The sequence below is a fragment of the Microcebus murinus genome, chromosome 12 (genome assembly GCF_040939455.1).
Source record: "Microcebus murinus isolate Inina chromosome 12, M.murinus_Inina_mat1.0, whole genome shotgun sequence".
Lineage (NCBI taxonomy): Eukaryota > Metazoa > Chordata > Mammalia > Primates > Cheirogaleidae > Microcebus > Microcebus murinus.
Genome location: NC_134115.1, coordinates 31,622,865 through 31,646,337, shown reverse-complemented (window position 1 = coordinate 31,646,337; position 23,473 = coordinate 31,622,865). Strand labels below are relative to the sequence as shown.

The 23,473-nt window shown below is 39.3% G+C and overlaps 1 long non-coding RNA gene across 1 annotated transcript in view; it reads left to right on the top strand.

Annotated features, from left to right (window-relative positions):
- The window catches only part of LOC105856679 (uncharacterized), a 48,737-nt gene that overhangs the window by 21,879 nt on the left and 3,385 nt on the right, over positions 1 to 23,473 (top strand). The window contains exon 2 of the long non-coding RNA XR_001147262.2: positions 15,677 to 15,784. This is a non-coding gene — a long non-coding RNA (uncharacterized LOC105856679). The remainder of the gene's footprint in view (positions 1 to 15,676; positions 15,785 to 23,473) is intronic.

Sequence of the window (23,473 nt, the reverse complement as noted above, 5' to 3'; positions counted from 1 at the left end):
CAGAAATGTCTTCAGCCGTTGCCATACAGGGAGAAAATTGCTCCCTCTGAGAACCACTGCTCTGGAGTCTTCTGGGTGCACAGGATTTTCTTACCTTTGACTTTCTCACTAGGTCCTTAACTCAACTAGGATTAATTTTGTGTATGGTGTGATACAGAGGTCCAATAATATTTTTCCATATTGCTACTCATTTGTTTCAACAGCATTTGTCCAGGGTACTTTCCTGCCTACTTTTCCTCAGGGCTTCTCTTTCTTTCACACACATAGGGGCCATGTACCTATGGATCTGTTTTCTAGGTTATCTGTTTGGTCCCACTGGCATTTTTGTATATCTTCTCCCCAATATTATACTGTCTTAATTATTAAAAAGTGAATTGTGAAAACTAGTGGAACAAGTCCTCCCACCTTGTTCTTCAAGAGTGTGTATGGCTACTTTTGGCCTTTCGTACTTTAGAACTACCCTACCAAATTCCACAAGTTCTATTGAACTGATGCATCAATTTGGAGAGATTTGACAATTCAAAGGTAATGAGTGAAGTAATTGGAATGTGGTAAGCCATTATTACCTGAATCCTAAGTGACCACGTTATCTTGCCATTAAATGACAGAAAACATCTGGATGGCCATTAAAATTGCAGGAAACATCTCTCTTACAGAGTAGTGTGAAAACTTATTTGTAAAGTACTCTATATATGTGGTATCTTTTTCTTTTCTATTTCTATTATAAACCTTTTTAGTAGTCTCTGACCCATGATGTTCATAAAAATGTGTATGTTCTTTTGTTTACGTTTGTCAAGAACTGAAGGGTGTGAGATTTTACTCTGTTTGCAAACTAACAAGTTAACCTACTACATACAGCTTCATGGAGGCTAACAGAAGACACAAAACACCTGGGTCAGAGACAAAAGACTATCTATTACTCACAGCAATAGCATTAGCCAGAGTATCAGCATTTTCTTCAGCTGATTTTTCCAACCCAGTCCCCACAGGACAACACAAAGAGGGCAAGATGATACATTCACACACAGTGGGTTGTCTGACAAGAGAGGAGTCTTGAGCTTAGGAATCTAAATCTTTTCTCCTGAACTGTAAGCATGTCGGTCTTTTGCTCTGGAAGGAGACTCTATTTCTACCACCCAACACTATTCATTATATAGACAGACATCCTTGGAAAGGTAGTCTTGAACAAAGACAATCAGTGCCTCTGCTCATGAGATGTGCAGAAACATGAGACAGTTTCCCAGCACCACCATACTGTCGGTTCTTTGGGGGCTGAGACTTCGTTTATTCGTCTCTGTAGCCCTAGTGCTTCCTGGTTACTCAGGAGGTCATTAATAAGCACTTTTTGCATGAATTATAAACATGCATAACAAAATGTGTAGAGGCAGTTTAAGGAGTTACGTTTAGCCCAATGGGACTCTGTATCCATTAGACAGTTCTACTAGTTTTTTACTGCCTTTGTAACAGAGCACCACAAACTTAGTGGGCTAAAACAACCCAGATTTATCTTAGAGTTCTGTAGGTCAGAAGTCTAAAATGGGACTTACTGGGCTAAAGTGAAGGTGACTGCAGGGCTGCATTTCTTTTGTAGGCAGTAAAGGAGAATTCACGTCTTGTGCTTCTGGTTTCTAGAAAGCCTTACCACGTTCCTTGGTTTGGGACCCTTCTCCATCTTTAAAGCCAGCAGCATAGCGTCTTTAAATCTCCCTCTGACCTTGACCTTTCTACCACCTTCTTTCAGGTATGAGGGTCTTTATGATTCCATTGAGAATACCTGGATAATCCAGGATGTTCTCCTCATTTCAAGATCCTTAGTTTAATTATAGCTACAAAGTCTCTTTTCCCATGTAAGCTAACATAGTCACAGTTTGGGGGAATTAGGATAGGAAGTTCTCATGGGGACCATTATTCAGTCTACCACAATAGTCTACTCTTTTGTAGACAATCAGGTTTTATCCCTTCAGTAAGACTTCCCTGAAGTATAAAGCATTCTCCTTCTGGTTTAGGATTCAGGAATGAACTTTTTCCTTCACACTATTTTTTTCCTCTTATAATTTACATTTGGAATACATTTAAAAATATTTTTTACAAGTCTTCTCTTTAGCACCCAAAGTATGCTAAGGAAAAAGTGCTTTCCAAGAAATAGTAGGCAGCGCACCATATTTACTTGTGATTTTTCCATATTATGTATAGAGGAGATTATGTATATTTCCTATCTTCCATAAATTCCTTTTCTAGGAGATAATTTTTGCCAACAGCAACAAAAGCTTCTTTATAGTCTTGGTGAGAGTGATCGAACATGCCTTAATAATCCTCTTCTCTGAGAGGAAAAAAAGTTTTTTTGAGCTACTATATGCTAAGAGCTCTACTAAATACCTAACCTGACCACATCAGCTAATCCTCAAAGCAAGCATGTTAGGGAGGTACTAGCAAGACCTTAGTTTACAGATGTACATTATGTATATTGCCCAAGACCCAATACCTTGTGAGTGGGCAAGGCACAAATCTTACCTGGCTTTCTGACTCTACAATCCTAAAGCTTAAAACTGGGCTAAAGTTTTTTCTTGGATCTAAGTCCTCCTCTACTTTTTGCAAAAGGTGACATACACACAAGAAAACTGCATTAAAAAGATAACCATAAAGCAAATGCCCATTTAACCATCACCTAGAACAAAGGTTGATAAATACAGCCCATGGCCCAAGGGAGCCTGCTATCAATTTTTGTAAATAAAGTTTTATTGGAACAAAACCATGCCAATTCCTTCCCATGTTGTCTATGTCTACTTTCAAGCTATAATGGAAGAGTTGAGTAGTTGTACCAGAAACCATATGGCCTGTAAAGGCTGAAATAATGCTATCTGGCCCTTTACAGAAAAAGTTTGCTGACTGTGTGATGCTTAATTTTATGTGTCAACTTGGCTGTGTCACAGGATGTCCGGATTAAACACTACTTCTGGGTTTATCTGTGAGTGTGTTTCCAGGTGAGATTAGTATTTAAATCAGCGGGCTCAGTGATGTACATCGCCCTCCCAACATGAGCAGGCATCAGCCAATCCACTGGGGGCCTGAATAGAACAAAAGAAGGCAGAGGAAGGAGGAATTCACTCCTTTTTCTTCCTGCCTGTTGCGGGAGACGGAACATCATTCTTCCCCTGCCTGACTGGTCTGAGTGTAAAGATCCTGGACTGACATTTATACCACCAGCTCCCCCGGTTCTCAGTCTCCTGACTAGAACTGGAATCTCATCCATGGCTATCCTGGGTCTCCAGCTTGCAGATGGCATATTGTGGGACTTCTCAGCCTCCATAATTGCTTGAGCCAATTCCTCCTAATCAATCTCTCTCTCTCTCCACGTAGCTCTATCTCTATATCTTCTGTTCATTCTGCTTCACTGGAGAATCCTGGCTGATACACTGACTCCAACCTAGATCAAGGAAAAGAGCATTGGCAGCCCCCTGGAAGTCTCCTATATGCCTTTTATGCTGGGAATACATCTCAGTTCTCCATCAGTCACCACGATCTTGTCTTTTTTTGTAGTCATGAGTGGGGTTTTTTGTTTGCTTTTTTTTTTTTTTTTTTTTTTGCTTAATAGTTTTGGAACCTAAATATTGCTAAACAGTACAGTTCAGTTTTGCCTTTTCTTGAACTTTATAAGAAGGAATCATACCTAATGGCTTATACATGAATCCTAGTGAACATGTACATGAGTTTCTGTTCAGCACATGTATAGGAATAGACTTGCTGGGTCATTGGATGTATGTTATCTTTGACTGTTATAGATCATTCCGGATTGGTTTCCAAAGAGTTTTTATAGACTTATACTCCAATCAGTTGGTCCTCATTCTCACCAACATTGATATTATCAAATATTTGGAGTTTAATTTGCCAGTTTATAAAAGATATCTGGAGATAAAGTTATCTCATTGTGGTTTAATGTGCATTTTCATGATAACTGTGCACATTGAGAACTTTATGTTTTTATTGCCCACTTAAATTTCCTTACTCTCTCAGATGTTTGTTCAAGTTTTCTGCCCCTTTTCCTATCTGATTCTTTGTTTTCTTATTGATTTCTAGTTCTTTACACATTCTGGATACTAGTTTCTTCTAAGTTATATGTGATGCACATAGCTTCTCCCACTCTATGGCTTTCCTTTTCCCTCTTTTTATATTGTTTTTTGATGAAAAGAAATTCCTGATTTTTAATGTAGTCAAAGTTACCAGTCTTTTATGGTTAGTGCTCCTTTGTGTCTTAAATTCTTCTCAACCCTGAAGATACCCTCCTATATTATCTTCTTAAAGCTTTACAGTTTTGACTTCCCACTAAGTCTTTAATTCAACCAGAATTCATTTAGAGTATGGTGTGTACAGAGGTCCAATAATATGGTTTCCATATTGCTACCCATTTGTTTCAACAGCATTTGTCAAGGGTACTTTCCTTCCTGCTTTTCCTCAGGGCCTCTCTTTCACACACAAAGGGGCCACATATGTATGAGTCAGTTTTCTAGGTTATCTATTTGGTCCCACTGGCATTTTTGTCTATGTCCACCCCAATATTATACCATCTTAATTATTAAAAAATAATTTGTGAATACTAGTGGAACAAGTCTTCTCACCTTGTTCTTCAAAAGTGTATGTGGCTACTTTTGGCCATTCGTACTTGCATATAATTTTAGAATTAACCCATCAAGTTCTACAAGATCTTCTGAATTGATAAATCAATTTGGGGAGATTTGACAATTCTTACAATACTGAGTCTTTCAATGTATAGTATTCTTGAAAGTTACTAAGAGAGTAGATTTTAAGTGTTCTCCCCAGGAAAAAAAGGTATGTGAAGTAATACATATGTTAATTAGCTTAAAATAGCCATTTCACAATGTATACATCTTTTTATTATAAATTGTAAACTGATACATAATAGATGTATATTAAAAAAATACTGAGTCTTTCAGTCCACAATCATAGTATATCTCTTCATTTATTAAATCTTCTTTAAAATTTTTTAATAAAGTTTAATCCCTTTCTCATTATAGGTCTTACATGTAATTTTGTTAGTTTTAATCCTAAGAGGGTCATATGTTTAAAAATTTCTGTGGGATGCTGATTTTTCAGGACTATAGTTGATTCTGTATTAAATTGTATATCTAGAAACTTGCCGGATTCATATTAATTCTAAAATTTTCTGTGTATCTTTTTATTTCAAACATAAACATTATGCTGTCCATTAGTGATGGGAGTTTTATTTTCAACTGTTAAAATTTATTTTTTTTCTGACTTATTGCACTGACTAGGACCTCTAGTATGTTGAAATAACAGAAGTAGTAACAATAGTTACTTTCTTGCTTCTGAGTTCAAAGGGAAAGTATATAACATTTTATAATTAAGCATATATCTGCTGGCTGGTGTTCTTATATACTCTTTCTGAATCAGGTATTTCCTTTTTACTACTATTTTGCTAAGAGGAGTTTTTAAAAATCATAAATGATATTGTATGTCATCATAAGGTTTTCTCATCCATTGATACAATTATTTGATCTTTTTTGTTCATATTTTAATGTGGCTAATTACATTAATTGGTATTTCTAAGCCAATCTTTAACCTTGCATTCCTAGAATAAACCCAGTTTGGTTCTAATGTGTTATCCTTTTACATATTACTAAATTCAGTTGTATAATATTTTGTTTAGGATTTTTGCACCTATATTAATAAGAGGGATTGGCCTATAGTGTTCCTTTCTTATTACTATCCTTGTAAAGTTTTAGTAAGAGGGTTATGTTAGCTCATAAAATGTAAGTAGCATGTAGCAAAGACATGTTGTTTATACCACACAATTTCTACATTCTGTACATATAAGATAATGCTTTCTAGCTTCCTTCGCAGTTAAGTTGGCCAATAGGAATACAAGTACAAAGGACGTATACTTGTAGCCTAAGTCAGTTAAGAGTGGTGGCACCTTCTCCATATTTTCTCTTGTAGGCCACTCAGGTTCCAGATGATGTAATTACAAATGGAGAAGGGCTAGAGTGTAGCATAAATTACCCCTACAAATATGGAATGTGTTCCTTCCTTTGCTATTCTCTTATGGAAAGAAAAAAACTTGTGTAAAATTAAAACTGGTTTTTTCTTACATTTGTGGTATTAATAGAACTCACTAATGGTTTTCTTTGGAAGAAGATATATGACTACTGATTTCATTTCATTAATGATTGTAAGACTGTTCCAATTTTCTATTTCTCCTTAAGTCAGTTATGATAAATTATATTTTCAAAAAATTTAACCATTTTATCAAACTTTTCAAGTTTATTCACATACATTTATTTATAGTATCCACTTATTACATTTTTAAATGTTTGTATCACCTTTAGAATATTCATCTTTTCATTTCAAATATATTGTTTGTATCTTCTTTCTTTTTGATCAGTCTTGCCTGAAATTTCTTAATTTTATTAATCTTTTCAAAAAGAACAGTTTTGACTTTGTGGATTCTCTTTATTTTGTGTGTCTTCTGTTGTTTCTGATCTTATCTTTACTTCTTTCTTTTTCCTTTCTTTGAGTTTATTTGGCTTTTATCCTGATTTCCTCAGTTAAATGATTAACCCATTAATTTGCAGCCTTTAAAAATATATAAACATTTACAATTATAAATTTCCAAATACTGCTATCTGTCTCCTCACAGATAGGAATAAAGTCATTTTCACTATTCATTTAAAAGTTTTTTCTACTTTTTAAATAATTTGTTCTCTGGCCTATAGATTATTTGGAAGTAGATTTCCTAATTTCTAAATTAATATGAATTTTCTAATTATCTTTTTGCTGTTGATTCCTAGATTAATTGTAATGTGCCAGAGAATATGGTACATAAAATTGGCTTTATTGTTCAAGTTCTTCTTAATTTTCCCAGTTCCATTTTCTCTTAGACTATAGTTCCTTTTTATCATATGAGTTATTTGATATTTTAAAGAATTTATTGAAAATGTTAAATTGTTTTTACCTAAATTTTTGACCAAATAACTTAATTTTGCATGCTCACAATCAAATCTGTACATGTATGTATATATGTGTATACACATGTTTTAGGGGTGTCTCATATGATATGGTTGAGTCTGTGAAATAATAGATCCTCAAATGGACATAACATATTATTTTGGAACTAACTCATCACGGTTGAAGTCCAGAGGGCCACCTTCTGCCTCCCCACATGCTGCATGTCTCTCAGAATGTGGCAGTGTCAGGAATCACGCCCTGTCCCTTTATTTTAATAGAGCTCAGCAACATCTGCAAGATCCGTAAGTGAAACTGATTTTCAGTTCTAACTCACTCTAAGGAGTTTGGCTTGATTGCACCTGGTCTTAAAACCTCTGCTAAATATAACTTATAACTTTATGAAACTTTCGGATTTACAAAGCACTTTAACCATTATCTTCTCATTTGTTCCTCACAGCTCATCCTCATCAGCTAAGCAAGGCAGGGGTAGTTAGTGCTCCCCAGGGGTGGAAGCTGAGACCCAGGAGCCAGGGCTGTTATTCTTATTTAGTGCCCCCCAACCACAGAGCTCAGTTTCATCATCACTGTCAGGTAGAATGCTCTTCAAATGAAAAATTTGAAAGCTGTACTGCCTACTAGATATTCCAACATTACTGAGCATGAGAATGACAGTATGCTCCTAACAGTTGTCAACAGTCCATTTTCTTACAAGTTACATAATTGCCCATCCTGAAAATAAAAATGAACATCATTACCTGTATTGCTGTTACCAATACCACTAGTTCTACTGGGCATGGTTAGAAGAATCTGGGTTTCTTTCTGTCCTCTTTGCACCTTTTCTTTCTTCTTCCTTTCATCTTTTCCTCCTTCTAACCCTTCCTTCTTTCTTGCTTTCTTGTTATTCTTGCTTTTCTTCTTTCTTTTCCCTCCTCTGTTTTATTTTTTCCTCTATGGACAGCATTCCATTTGGGTTTAGATGGGATTGAGCAGGGGAGTTTAGGAGAGGAAAGATGGGGAGGTTAAATTAGGTTTGCCAGGCTTGGGAATTGGCATTTGAGCAAACCACAGAATTCAGCTAAAACCTGTGTGATCTTAGAGTACCCCAAATATCCCCAGGCCCCAATATGTTTATGAATACATAACATCATATTAACAGTTACATGCGAATATTACTAACTCTAATATCCAGACTGCTACATACAGAATTTCCAGCCCCATGAAAAGAACCCCCTGCTGGGAACTTGGAAGAATATCAGGGATTATCCTACATACATCACTTGACATTGTCCTCTGTCCCTCTAATCTGTACCACGCTGGCTTCCTTGTCTGCCACTGTGCGGCACACATCCCTGCAGCCCTCCCCTGCCGTCATATGCTTAGTCCTCAAGTTGCTTAATGATTCAGCAGTGACTTATGAAATAGCAATAATACCAATGGCATCTTCCCAAATCTCAAGTTAAGCCCAGTTGGGACCTTTGGCATATCCTGCTGGCTACCTACCAATATCTATTCTCCTTTTTAAAAATGAAAATTTGATTTTATTCCAAGTGACGATGTCCTTGGTTTAAGAGTTGTATGTCCTGTTCTCTCTCGGGAGATAAAGGTGACCATATAACTAAGTTGCAGCCAGTGATGTGGAAGTGGTCAGGTGGGACTTCAGGAAATTCTCCTTCAAGGGGAAACAGTAGCTCAGGTACATGTTTGCCCTCTCCTGGAATTGGCTATGATGGCCGAGGTTCTACAAGTATTCTGTACTGTGAAGCGAACTTGAGGTTGCAAGGTAGGCACAAAGTAAGAAAAGGTGGTGTAGAAAGGTAAGAAGGAACCTGATCTCCAATGATAGGGAGTTGCTATAGCAACCTTGTACTTGCTACTTCCAGGTTTTTATTATCAGAGAAGGAAAAAAACCTCTACATACAAACCTGTAAGTACACAGGCTCTTGCTATTTTCAGTTTTCTGTTAATGGGCAACTTTTCCTACTCATAACTGATGAAGTCCTCTGACTGTGAGCTAGATTTGGAGCACGTTTTCCTGGGGTTCTATCCAAGCTCCCCTACACTTATCTTTTGTCCTTGAACAATTGGTGCAAGCGCCTATGCTTGCTTCATTTCTTCATGTGACAAATAGAATCATTAGGCCACCCACCTCATAATACTTAGGAGGATCAAATAACATAATGCTTATAAAGTTCTTAGAATAGTTCTTGGCACATAGTCTTCATTAAATAAGTGTTCTTTTTGTTATTATCATTACACGTGAAAGAAGAACACCTGTTCCAATATCAGTTGTTTGATTTACTTCTGTGTTGTTATAGCTGCTGTTTCATTTAAAACTACTCAATCCGTGCCTCTCCGACTCTTCAGTTACAGATGACGCAGTTCCTCCTCGCTGGTAGCCTTTGCTTCCTCCTTACCCGTAAAGAGAGGCAAGGGTTGTGGGTGTGTATTTGCACACACATTTTCTCCTTGGTTTCTGACACTAGAGAATGGGGTGGTTTTAATAAAAATCATAGATCCAGTACTCTGTCTTGAAGCTCAAGGTCAGTGACAACCCCAGCAAGCCCACAGTTTCTTCATTCCAGATTTTAAATTGTTCTGCAAACTTTACAACAACACAATCACTTCCACTCAGCATGAAAACAGAGCCGTCTCTGTGACAAGGGGCAGGATGGAGCGGCTGCTACAAAGCTACAAAGCTTTGCAGGCACATGGCTCCATTCTGCAAAAATAAAAAAAAAAAAACCAAAAAAAAAACCCCGAAGAGGCCTACTTTGAACCAAGGGCAGACAACCTCAAGCAGAAATCTGTCCAGATGCCCTGCAAGCAGCTGGCTCCCTCGGACATAAAAATAGGAATGGTTGAAATTGAAAATGACGTGGGAAGAACGAGGCACCATTCGGGAGAGACACAAAAAAACATGAAGCCCATGAATGCTATTTGTTCCCACTCCATTATTCAGCATCTGCTGTTGACCCTTTGTCATTTGCATCCTTTTGTGTTGGGCCACCTCAGAGATTTCTCCGGTTTTCCAAGACAGATGATGAGTTCCGATCGCGCTCTGAATAGGCCGTTTGCTGACGTTTGTTTCTCTAGCAAGGGTGACTGCGGCCGCTTGTTAGCAGCAGCATGGCTGCACACTGCCTCCTTCCTCCAGCCTGCAGACAGGGCACAGCACGGTAATGGCCCTTGGGGGCTGCCCTCAGGAAGATCTCCAGCCAGGTACATGGGGTGGGGAAGGCCGATTCAGATTTTTCTGGGTCTGCTCCTTTGAGCAAGGCAGAAACAGAATGGAAGGGAGTCAGAGAAGAAACAAATTATGGATGCAAAACAAGGATCTGAATTGACCACTCTGCTCAGGCATTCTGAAGATTACAGCCACAGCAGGCTGGCCAAGTAGGTGTGCTGGGCAGGGTTCAAAGGAGCAAACTTCTCATGCACAGGTGGCCAGAAGGTAGGCTTCACTCGGTCCTGAACCAAGTGCTCATTTTTGTAAGCCCAAATGGCCTGGCAGCTTTGCTGGAAAAAAAAAAAAATTCATCTCCTCCCAAGCCTGCAACACACCAGGGAACTCCTCTGAGCTCAGGGAGGTCCATGCATTCAAAAGAAGCTTCCCAAGGCCCTGTATGACATGCAGAGGTCCAGGGTGGCACATGGTTTAATAAACAGTGAGTGAGGGAAAAATTCTAAACAGCAACTCTGTTTTCCTGCCAGACTCCGTGTGCTCCTCTGAGTCTTATCCTTGCTGTCTTCTTGATGCTTTTGATAATTATTTAATTGATCTTCAGTCTAAGTAGATGCTGTTTGAACTGCTTTTCAGGGCTGATGGAGAGAGTGACTGATTATACAGCTCCCATATGAATAAATACACAGAATTTTTCCTTCTCTCTGATCACAGAAAAGCAGCCCTTTAGATTCACTGATAGACACAAAGTAAGGTGAGGAACTGGAGTTTCCTGCATAATTTTTGATACACAGATGCTCTTTTTGGAAACAGCCAGAGACCTAATAACAAAGCAGCAGCTTCACAAATAAACAAGAGTTAGGGACAATTTAGGTAAGGTAAAGGGTGAAAAACACTGCTTTCTTACTTTTTCTAGTAGCATCTGGCAAGAAAAAAAAATGTAAATCTCTTAGATCTAATATTAAGTAATTATGCATATAATCATATATGCATTATATATGCATATAATCACCCTGTTTTTATCCTGGACTTGGTACATCAATAATGTTGTGGCAATGTGTACAGCTAGCGTTATAGCTCTTGACGGGGAAAGAACCCAGCGGCACACGAAGAGTTGGAGAACAGCCTTTATTCCTCTGGCTGGCTCAGCACAGCAAGTGTTACAGCTCTCTTCCTGTCTTCTGATCTTCTGCCTCCCCCTTCCTTGGTCTCCTCCTGCTTTTATACCCTTCGTAGGGCTCAAAAAGCATCCAATCAGCTACAAGCTATAACATCCAATCAGCAAAAAGCTTTAACATCTAATCAGCAACAGTGGGATTCAAAAATGACCCAATCGGGATCACGCAAGCAACACAGCCAGAAGCAGGTGGCACGCAGGCCTGGGGGCATTCCAGCACACAGGGCCCCAGGCGTCTCTACCTCAGGGGCCCCACCCAGCAGCATGCCCTCCAACCGGCCAGGCCCAGCGGTGACGCGGAGACGCGGAGCGATGGGGAGGCGGCAAGCAGCCTTGTCCTGGCACCTGATATTTTCCACATCAATAATATTTAGGTGATCCCCATAAGAGCTTCGAATTCAGTCCATTTCAGGCTTGATTAAAGACTATGATGCATATTTCCTCTCTAACCGCAGACCTCTATGCTGCTATCAAGTGAGGAATTTTTAAAACTCTATACAAAGTACAGTGTTGTTAAAACTTTTTATTATCAGCAATGTCAGTGGTAATAATGTACCTAGTTAATCCCAAAACAGCAATGTATAAATGCCATGAGTAATGTGATTTCAAATCAACTCCTGTCTCAAGCCCAGCAGAGCTGAGAAATCCAACTGCCGCCAGAGAGTGGGTTGTACCCCTACCTTGGGATCTTATTAGGCACTAGAGTGGTCTTCAGGGGAACTTCTGCTTTTATGTTGTAGGATTCCCACTCGGCTATCTCCCTATTAGGCAGAGTAATACGGTACCTGTGTCCTTACTGCAATCCCAGAGGGTTAGAAGGATTAATGAGATAATCCATTGTAAAACATTTTGACATCAAAAGCAAAAATGGAAGGAACAAAGAAGCAAAAATTGGAGTTGTAGAACAGGTTCACACAGGCCCACTTGTTCTCTCCCCCGTGGTCTTGGAACATTTGTTGCCCTTCTCCCTGGCACTTGTCACACTGCATTGTCAGTGTGTCCTCCACACACTAGGAGAATCCAAGGAAGCATATCTTATTCATCTTGGTATCCCAGAGCTAGTGCAGCTCCAGGCACAGCAGGAGCTTAAGAAATGTTTGTTGAAGAAATGATGATATGTCAATCATTTCTATTATCAAAAAGTATTGCCTTGATTCAACATAACCTTTTTTTAGCACATGCTGCTCTGTTTAGTTTGATGGGAGGAGTACAAGTAGGGCTAGGTGTGGACTGAGAGAGCCAAATAGGCAGCTAACCTTCCCTTTAGTAACCAATGTCCACTTGCTTTAGCAAGAGCCAACCTTGTGCTCTAAGGAAACATTCATTCCTCTAACGGTCATTACTGTCATTTGATCCTTCACAAGAGTTTGGAATGATGACCACCAAAATGGCCTGTACCATTTGCTTTGGCCAGATAGAAGGTCATACAACTGATAGAAGAATGGAAGAAAACAAAAACGTATGGACCCTTGGTAGGGCTACTACCATAGAGACCCTACTATGTACCATTCACCTACAATAATGTGTTAGCTAAAATGGCGGCAGACTGGTGACCTGCAGGTCTAATCTGGACTGAGCTTCTTTCTGATGGGACCATGTCTTTTTCAAGAGATTTGACATTGAATACTAAAGATCCAGCAGAGCAGGTAGAGGTTATCAGAATCCCCATAACCATGCTTATTGTCTTACATGTAATCCATTTTGCAAATTAATACAACCTACCAGGCTCTGGCAGGCAGTCAAATTTGTCACCCTGATCTCCTTCAACCACCTTTTAAATTTTGTTTTTGTTATTATATTAAACAGATGGAAGAGCTAAGGCCCAAGGGCACTTATCTGGCTAATGCTGTGGTGGACAGCTTTCTAAAAGGGCTTCCCATGGTCCTACTTCCTGTTATCCACTCCCCTGTATAATTCCTGCCCCTTGCATGGGGTCTGGATCTAATGACTTGCCTCCAATATGCAGAGTACAGCAAACATAATGGAAAGTCACTTCCAAGAATAGGTTGTGAGAGACTGTGACTTCTGTCTTGCTGGCTCTCTCTCATTCAATCTCTTGCCTTCTGGGCCTGCTCACTTTGATGAACAAAGCTCCCATGTTGGAGAGGCCCGTGGAGAAGGGACTGAGGGTGGCCTCTGGCCAACAGCCAGCAAGGAATTGAGTCTTCAGTCTAACAGCCCAAGAAGAACTGAATCCTGCCAACAACCACTGAGTGAGCTTGGAAGCAGATGCTGCCCCAGTCAAACCTCAGGATGCCCGTGGCCTGCCCACACCTCGAGTACAGCCTTGTAAGAGATGCTAGACAGACACCCTGATGGCAGCAATGAGAAACTCTGCAGCACAAGACCCAGCAAAGCCAAGCTCAGATTCCTGCCCACAGAAACTGCGAGATAATAAAAATGTGTTGTTTAAGCTGTTAAGTTTGTGGGAATTTGTTAAGAGCAACAGACAACTCATGTTAATACAAAGGCAGCGTGAGAAGCAGAACCTCGACCTCCCGCCTTCTAGTCCACGCTCTGCAGGTTATTGGAGGCCTTGAGTCCCTTTGATCAGCCACCAAATGTCCTTGCTATCAGGCTCAGAGTAAAAGAGAGATTGTCCTCATTTTTCGGCTAGACGAAAAACCTCACATGCACTAAAATAGCTCCAATTGATCAAAAATTAAACAGCAAGATAAAATTAAAAAATGAACACAAGTCACTGGAGTGTTGTGCTTGAAATGATTTCTGTATTTAGGGAGGGAAGTTTGGTTCTTTAAAGTTACTTTCAGAGAAAGTTTGTCCATATTGGAGGAGGGAAAAAAAAAGAAAAAAGCCCTGTCTTTCCCTGAATCCATTGCTCATAGCAGCGCAGGAGATGCTGCCAGACCAGGAGGGAGGTGTGGGTGGGAAAGCTCCTCGTGGAACTGCTCAGCTGACCATGACATTGCTGCAGCTGCCATCTCCCTCTGACATGAACTGCAAGGGTGGGGTCGTGGCGCCCACATCAGGAGCTCCCTCGGTCCCTGCCTTTATCATCCATCATGATCCCCTTTCCCAGCCTTGGCTCGGGGCCAGCCCTTCTGTCCTGCCACCTTCTGAGACTATGAGTAATTCCCTCCCTTCATTTATATTGCTTCTGTGAAGTGTAACTTTATCATGTTCCTCCAGAGCCTTCTCTTTTTCTAGGTTATATAAATTTAGCTCTTCACCCTCCTTTCATAACTTGCCCTCCAATCCTCTTGCTAGTTTATTAATTTGCCTTCATTTCTTGGGCATATGCACAGGTACACACCCTTTCTGCCTAGTAAAGGGCCATGGGAAACAGGACTGAAGAAAATGTGGAAAAGCCAGAAATTTAAACTGAGAAGGGGGAAAATAGGAAATTTATTTAGTCTGATAGTAAATGCACGGAAACTGGTTTGGGGGAGACTCATGAAAAGAGTGTCGTTTGGAAAAGGTTACAGTTTTTGGAAATTGTATTCAATTTCTTCCTCCAGATAGAGAGTTCTAATTAAAATCAGCCTACAAGAGGTTTTCAGCATGTGCCGGAGGGCTGGGTCAAGAGATTTATCTTTCTTTTGCATGCCTTTTCTCTCTTCTTCCACCCCCTAATCTTTTCTCTCCCCAAATCTCATTTGCTGTGCCCTAGCTGATCTCAGATGGCTCAAACAAGCTCCCAAGCATGGATAGCAACAGAGGAGAGGGCATGGGCTCTGGCTCTAACCCCTGCCCTGGATCGCAAGGTTCTCTGTCTGCTTTGAAATCAGCAGAATTGTTATGAGGACTCAGGCCCGCCCTCCCTTGTCTATGAGCTTCCCAGTCCACAGCAATTGCATTTAGGAGGAACACCTGGGCTGGTTCCTTGCACTACAGAAAATACCTGAGGCAAAATCAATGCATCTATGCCTTATTATTTTTCTAGAAAAATTCTCAAAACCCAAGTTCTTCTTTCTTTTATGATTTCAGAAGCTTTGTTTCATGTCTCACTCCCTTTTTCCTGGGTCCTTAATCTTTCTGTTTTGGAGACTTGAAAATGAAAATGACCCAGGACTTAAATGTGGCCACTGCTGGCATTAGGGGCTAACGGGAATGGCTGTCTTCTCGACTTTGTTATAATCATAAGGCACTCAGCACTGCACACTTTTGACACATGACTTAACGCAGGATAAAATTGGGGCAACAACAGCGTGCTTTTAAACAGAATTTCACGGTTATACATTTACTTCAGATTCTAAGAATTTTTTCCAGAGTTTTTACTTTATACTGTCAGTAAAGTGTGGCCATCCCCTCCTTACTGATAGACACGTTGAATTGCAAAGGGGTTCTGAGACGTCCCTTTTTTTCTGCATTGTTAGGGCGGACCCAAGGCTGGAACCCAGGGTGCTGATTCCCCAGAACTGTCATCCGATGCAGCTGCCCTATGGAGAATGAAATCGTGGGACCTTCCACCATTCTTTCATTACGTATCCTTTAGCTCTTAGGCTCTTACTGGTGTGTTACAGCTTTTATACTTACTTTAAGAAGGTGGGACTTATCTTTGTAGGAACCAAAATGTTATTCTAAAGAATGCCAAATTGCATTATTTTAGATCTACGGTGGCTTAGCCTGTAGTGAGTAGGTCCTCTGAATTTACCTAATTTGATTTTACCAGGTCATAGTGTCTTATAGCCTGAGCGGGGCTGTTCACTGTCCCATCAGGTAACTAGGAGGGATGGGGGCAGGTGGTGGCTAAAGAGACCGGGGTTGACACACACCGTGTGTGACAAGGGGAAAGGGAGTACACGGAGGTTGTTATGGACTGAATTATGTCTACCCCCTAAAATTATGTCTATACCACTAAAATTCATATGTGGAAGCCTTAATTCCTAGTATCTTAGCATGTTGCTATATTTGAACATAGGGTCTTTAAAGGGGTAAAGTTAAAATGAGGCTTTGTAGGGTGGAAGCCTTAATCCAATCTGACTTTTATCCTTATGAGAAGAGGAGATTAGGACATACAGAGAGAGACACGAGGGATACGCACAAAAAGAGGAAAGATCATGTGAGGACACAGTGAGATGGCAGTCATCTACACGCCAAACACAGAGGCCTCAGGAGAAACCAAGTCTGCTGACTCCTTGATCTCGGACTTCTAGCCTCCAGAACTGTGAGAAAATAAGTTTCTATTGTTGAAGCCACCCAGTCTGTGGTATTAAGTTCTGGCAGCCCTAGAAGACTAAGCTCAAGGTGAGGACAGAGATCAGAAACAAACGAACCCAGTGAGACAAAAACGGGAAGTCTAACGTCTGAGGGACAGCCAGATACAACCCAGAAGCCAGCCCCGAAGAAAGGCAGGTGGCAAATGCTGTTGACCACATTTTCATCTCTTTGTCTGGAAGAGCAGGCTCTTCCTCACAACACTCAAAGGGCATGACAGTAAAAACTACCAAGTTTAGTGTACACTTTTCCCATCCCACGTGCAACAAAATAGATCCTGTCTTTTCTCTGTGAGCAGGAGAGGGGGATTGAGCTGAGCAAGGAGGTTCTTAGGAAAGCAGAAAGAAGGCAAATGAACAGACCAGGTGTCTGTGGTGTTAGGAGGAGCCTCCAAAAAGCAGAGAGTGGATGCATCGAAGCCACAAGTTAAGCGCGTCACTCCTGTGGTAGACAGAGCAACGCACCCTCCAAAGATGTCCAAGTCCAATCCCCTGAACATGTGAATATGTTACCTCCCATGGCAAAAGGGACTTTACATATGTGATTAAGGGTTTGGACCTTGAGATGAGGAAATTATCAGGGGAATATTTGGTGGGCCCTATGGAATCACAGGGTCTCTATAAGGGGGAGGGAGGAGAATCATAGGAGGAAAACGTAATGTGACAACAGAACCAGAGGTTGGAGGGAAACACTGTGAAGGTGGAGGCAGGAGCTAGGAGCCAAGGAATGCGGGCAGCTTCTAGAAGCAGGAAAAGGCTAGAAAAGAAGTTCTCATCTAAAGCCTTCAAAAGGAACCAGCCCTGCCAACACCTTACTTTATCCCACTGAGACTGACTTTAGACTTCTCACCTCCAGAACTGTACTATAATAAATGCACACTGTCATAAGCCACTAAGATTGTGGTAATTTATTATAGCAGCAATAAGAAACTAATACAGATGGGTATATTCATACCTAATGGGTGCAGTGCACCTCCTGGGGGATGGACATTCTTGAAGGTCTCCCTTGGGTGGGGCAAAAGCAATATATGTAACCTAAACATTTGCACCCCCATCATATGCTGAAATAAAAGTAAATAAATAGTAATAAAATCTGAAAAGAAAGAAACTAATACAATGCCTTTAGAATATTCCTCTTCTCATCTCCTTCTGTTTTGTCTTCTCTCCCTTTTCCCTTACTCACTCAGACCTCCTTCTCAGCCTTCCCCACTGGCTTTTCCTCAATTGTAAATCAGGAATGGACAGAGGCTGCTCTGGGGAGAGTGTTGTGTGGTCCCTTTAGTCTGTGAACTCTCACCTTCATAGTTGTGAAGTCCTCTCCTGGCTCGAGGGTCCAAGAGCAGAGCAAAGAGCAAACTTTCTATTCTGTGCGTCCTATCAGCCTGGAAAACTTTGAAGCACACAGCAGAAAATGTGGTGTGGGGCTGGTAGCTTCAAATAAATTACTGTTTTACATGTTTTAAGAAACTTTAGACACTTTGCTTCAGTCACCTCATAATGGGCTTTAGATGCTATGGGCTCTAACCTTACAGCTGCATAAGGTAGGTACTATTCTTATTCCCAGTTCCCAGATGAGAGAATGGATACATAGAAACACCAAATAGCTTGTCCAAGGTTGCAGAAACCAAGCCCCATTTAATTCCAAAGACTCCTGAAGACAAATGCTTGTGAGGTAGAGATTCTCTCTAGGGAATAATCTGATGTTTACACTCTGTCCACTAAATGAAGCATAGCAGGTGTCTCACTAGGAGCATGGTGACTTCCTATGGTTGGCTTTATACATGGTTCTGATTTGGGCGGCAGTTCGGTTTAATGAGCTGTGGAGTCAGAGAGCCCTCACTGAGTCCTGGCTCTAGCTGTGAGATCTTGAACAGTATAGCAAAGTGGCCATTAAAATAATATCATGTACAACCTTCAATTCAGCACTCCCATCCCTGAGAATGTAGTCCTTAGAAATAAAAGGGCCAATCACATAAAACTACACATATAAGCATGATTACTTCAGATTTGTTTAGAGTGGATGGAAAAAAAGAAAAAGCGAATGCCTATCACAGGGCGTTAGCTGAATAAATGGGCTATATCCAAACCATAGACTGTCACACGGCCATTAAAAAAATGAGCTAGAGCTATGTGAGGTCATTTGAAAACAATTCCGCAGAAGTATTGTGTAATGAGAAATGTAAGATACAGGTAAGTGCATATAACGTAAAGCCATTTCTATAAATCAATGACAAAACCACCCATGTTTGAGATTAAATAAGCATGGGAAAAAGGTATTAAATGATATCAACAGACAAAATTCAATATCCTTCTTAATTTTTAAAAACTGCAATAAAATAATGTTAGATAAATAAAGGCTATAGCAAGATAACATACTTCAATTGTAACCCCAAAGCTAACATTGTACTTAATAGGAAGTACTAAAACATTCCCATTATGGTCAGAAATAGAACTTGATAGTGTACTAAAGTAATAGCCAACATAAATGGAAAAGAGGAAGATATAATTCTAAAAATTGTAAAGAAGAAGGAAAAATTATGATAATTTGCAGATGCTCTGGCCATATACTTGGAAAAGAAGAAAGCTAACTGAAAAGCTACCACAATCAATAAGAGAATTCAGAAAAGTGTTACGGGTTGAGGAAAATCCCAGGACAGTATAGAAAAACCACCCTCCAAACTGAGATGGAGTCCAGTTTGGCGAGTTCTATGAGTTTATTAGAGGTTACTTACACAAGGCACTCACTCCTGGGCCGCACAGGATCTCTCCAGAGAGTAAAATCCACACAGCCTACCCACTGTGTGGCCTTAAATCCCTTTCCAGTGAGTGATGCAGAGCTCTTTTATTGTGTCACAACGTGTCCACATATAAAACAATACATGTCTTCACATGTCTTCATGCACAGTACAATCACATGTCTTCATGTAATCCATGTTATGTCAATATTATAATTTTCTAGTAGAGATTTTCATATTACAATTAACTAAAGGGTACTCCAGGACAGTTAAAACAGTTAAGGCTGGTTTAAGCTGGTCACCTGGAGGAAGCACTGAGGCCTATCTGTTGTGCTCTTTGGCATTTGCTTCACCTATTTTGTAACAGTTCTGAGCACTCCCAGTTAACACTCCCAGTTAGTGTTCCTCTTTGTGTGGTACAGCTCTTGTATATTTCTCTTAGGGGTATACAAGTAAAAGGATAATTAGCTTTCTCTCTCTCTCTCTCTCTCTCTCTCTCTCTCTCTCTCTCTCTCACACACACACACACACACACACACACACACATGCACACACATGCATACACACTCACATATACAACAACCGCATCAATGATATTTAGTATAATGTAAGAAAAGACTACATCCATATAGCAACCAAGACAGAAATAAATAAAAATATGTAGGTCCCAGAAAGGAAAAAAACATTTATAATAATCCCAAAAACCTAAAATGACTTTTTAAAAATGGAAACACAAATATACACTATAACAAAGATGTGAATTTTTCATAATGTCATGTATAATTTTAATGCAATCCCAATAAAAATACCAAAAGGCTAATTTTTTTAGAAAACTAGGTAATGTGATTTTTAAAGCTCACATGGAAACAGAAATCAGAATAACTAAGAAAACTCTGCAAAAGAACAACAATAGTGGGGGGCAGGAAATTAGTCATATTAGATATTAAAACATATTTAAAATTTTTAATTATTAAAACAGTATGATAATAACATATGTAGACTGATGGAATAGATACAAAGTCCAAAAGAGACATATATACAGACATATCTATGTAGAGATTTGAATTCAGTATATGATAAGTTATCTCAAATCAGTCATGAAATGATTCAATAAATGGTATTGGGAAAACTGGAGATCTCTGTGGGTATATGTAAAATGAGATGTATGCTTCAATCTCAACAGTGGGATTGTCTCCAAAGAAATCTTAGGACTCAAATCTAGATGCAATAAAGGAAAGGACTGGTAAATTTGACTCTAAAAAAATAGAAATTTCGTCACGGGAAAAACACCTTAAGATCAAGAGACAAGAGACAAACTAGGAAAGGCTATTCACAACTCCTATTACAAATGGCTAACTCCTTAATATATAAAGGAGGACCAGCAGAAAAATGGACAAAGAGTATGAATAGATAATGTACCGAAAAGGAAATAAAAATGTTTCTCAAACATATGAGAAGATGCTTATCCTCATTTATTATGAGAAATAATTCAAAGTATCCTGGCTTATCATTTTTCTTCTGACAGATCAGCAAAAATACAGAAGTTTTGTAAAATCTATCGGCCAGGCTATAGGGAAACAGCTCTCCTTAAACTCTGCAGGTGAGAGGATGACTTGGCATGACCCCATGTAGATCAACTGGGTGGTTTCTCCCAGAATGATAAACGCCTGCCTCTTCTCTTTGAGCCAGCAATACAGAAACATTAGCACATGATACATGGGAGGGGTGGTTTATTGCAGCATTTTTTTGTAAGAGCAAAAAATTGAAAATAACTTGAGTGCCCATTTACCAGTAATTGGTAAATTATGGATTTTAATTTTTGAAATGAATAAAATAGAATATGATACAGCTATTAAAAAGAATTTTAAACTCTTCATGTTCTGATTTGGGAATATTTCTAAGATATGATTAAACTTAAAAAGAAAAACACAAGGTAAAGGATAGTGTGTATATGCTGACATAATGTGTAAAAAGGGAGAAAGAAATAAATCCATATATGCATAAAAACCTTTCAGAAAGAGTCCCAATAGATTAATAACAGTGGTTATCTTAAATTTTTTTTTCACTCTTTCAAGTATTTAAATGCATTACCTAAATTAAATAAATAAATATTTTGGGAGTTTTTGTGTTGATTTTCTTGCCACCAGCGTTCCTTATATAAATAAGAAAAAAGAAAAAAGTATTTTTATTTTGAGAAAAAGGAACTTCAGGGTTCAAATGTTAAAGTTAGACTAAGTGTCTTAAAATTCTGGTTCAACCTCTGTAATTGCATGACCAAGGGAAAGATATTTAACCCCAGAAACCTCATGTCTAATGTATACATATGCAACTGCACCTCATAGATTGTTTTGAGGATTTCTTGTGGTAATGAATGTATAGGTCTGGGCCCAGGGTAAGCCCTCAATAAATATCACTTATTATTCTTTCTCAGGACTGGTATTGAGAGGAGTACATGGAATAATGTACCTAGAGCTACTGATGCAGAGCAGGCCTTCAATGAATATTCATGTCCTTTTCTGTGTCTTCCTCCAATTCCCGTATTGCCTACCTAATGATAGGCCTCATTGCTGGCAAATGCTCCCTGCCTTCTCAACAAAGTTCCAGAATCATCTTTCTTGACAGTGTGCCATCAAAAAGGAAAGAAAACCGAAAATGTGTAAATAGTGATAAATGACTTGTTTCAGAAGCCATTCACCTTCTTTATACCAAACTTCTCTAATAATCATAAACTGTAGATCCAGTCTCGAGCTGCTGGGCTAGAAGACAGTAGGCTTATAAATGCAGCTGAGGAATCTCAGTGATCAAATCATATCTTGATGCACATTAACAATTACGCTTAGAAATTTCAAATTTCCAAGTCACCAAAATCTAAAAGACATGCAAAATTAATTCACCTACTCTTTTTAGCCTCTCCTTTTTATCCCTCTTGATCTGAATATTTGAGTTGAGTGGATCTTCTTAATTCAATCTAAAAAGTCATAATTCAGAGCATGTCATTGGTCATTAATTTAATCAACATTTATTAAGTACGAAGCATGATGTTGGTCTCTATGTGTGGTATAAAAGTCATGACTTTACTTTAAAAACTGAATAACACAAAGTAAAAGTAGTACTTAGAATAGGAAAATAAAATGTAATTAATTCAACTCCTATTAATTTCAAGTTTTTTCTATGAAAAAAAAGAGATTATCATGCCAACAATTTATATCATAAAAGGGAGACATAGAATGCTAATCTACTTGAGAGAGTGAACTTCAAAATTTTTGAAACAGTTATATTAAATAATACATGTTGATCATTAATCATTCTTATCTGTTCAATAAGGGAGATCTAAGAATGTTTACTATGCAGTATTTTATAAGCAGAGTTTAATTAACATTTGAAGATATAAATTTCTCTTTTGGATAATATAACCTATAATTCAAGTCTCTTTTGGAGCCTGAAGGGAGAGATCGGTCGGGAGTGAGGAACGGTTTTACACACTATCTTATTTATTCTCACCACCCTTCAACGAGAGTGTCATTATTCCCACTTCCCAGGCAATGCAGCTAAGGCTTAGGCAATGAGAAGACTAGGACTGGCCCAAGTCTCCCACAACAGTAAAAACCACATCCCAGCCCTCTTTACCCCAATGCCTGGCTCTCCTTGCACTTCACTGGAGGTGTCAGTGAGACAGAAGGCCAAAGCTAGGCATGCCCATGACCGTGGCACGGTGGCTTCAAGGAAACCCAACTCTTTGCCATGGCCTCCTTCAAGCAGGGAACTGAAAAACAAGCAATGATTTTAGATTTCAAGCTGTTAAAAGGAGGCATTGCTGGTTGAGGGGAGGGAATCTACTTTTTAGGCCTTTGTAAATGATCACTCAGCTGTGCAGCAATTTTAGTGCAGGGAACTGCCTTTATTTAAAAGATTTCATTGCATATCATACCCCAGGTTCACCTGAGCTACCCTCCTATAATATCCTTTCTTCTCATCAGTCTCTTAGTTCTTTCGAAAGCATTGTGCCGATAGAATTTTTGTTGCCAACATCTGTTTCGTATCCTGACTGATTTTTCATTCAGACACTAATCTTTCTGGAAATACTAGGGCCACAGGGAGAAATTTCCATGTTGAACTCCTTAGAACGAGACTATTTAATTCTCTTCCTGTCCATTTTTCATTCCTCAGATGTCCTCCATGACCTGGGTAATCTCTCCCCCTAAAAACAAAGAAGCCTCTAGTT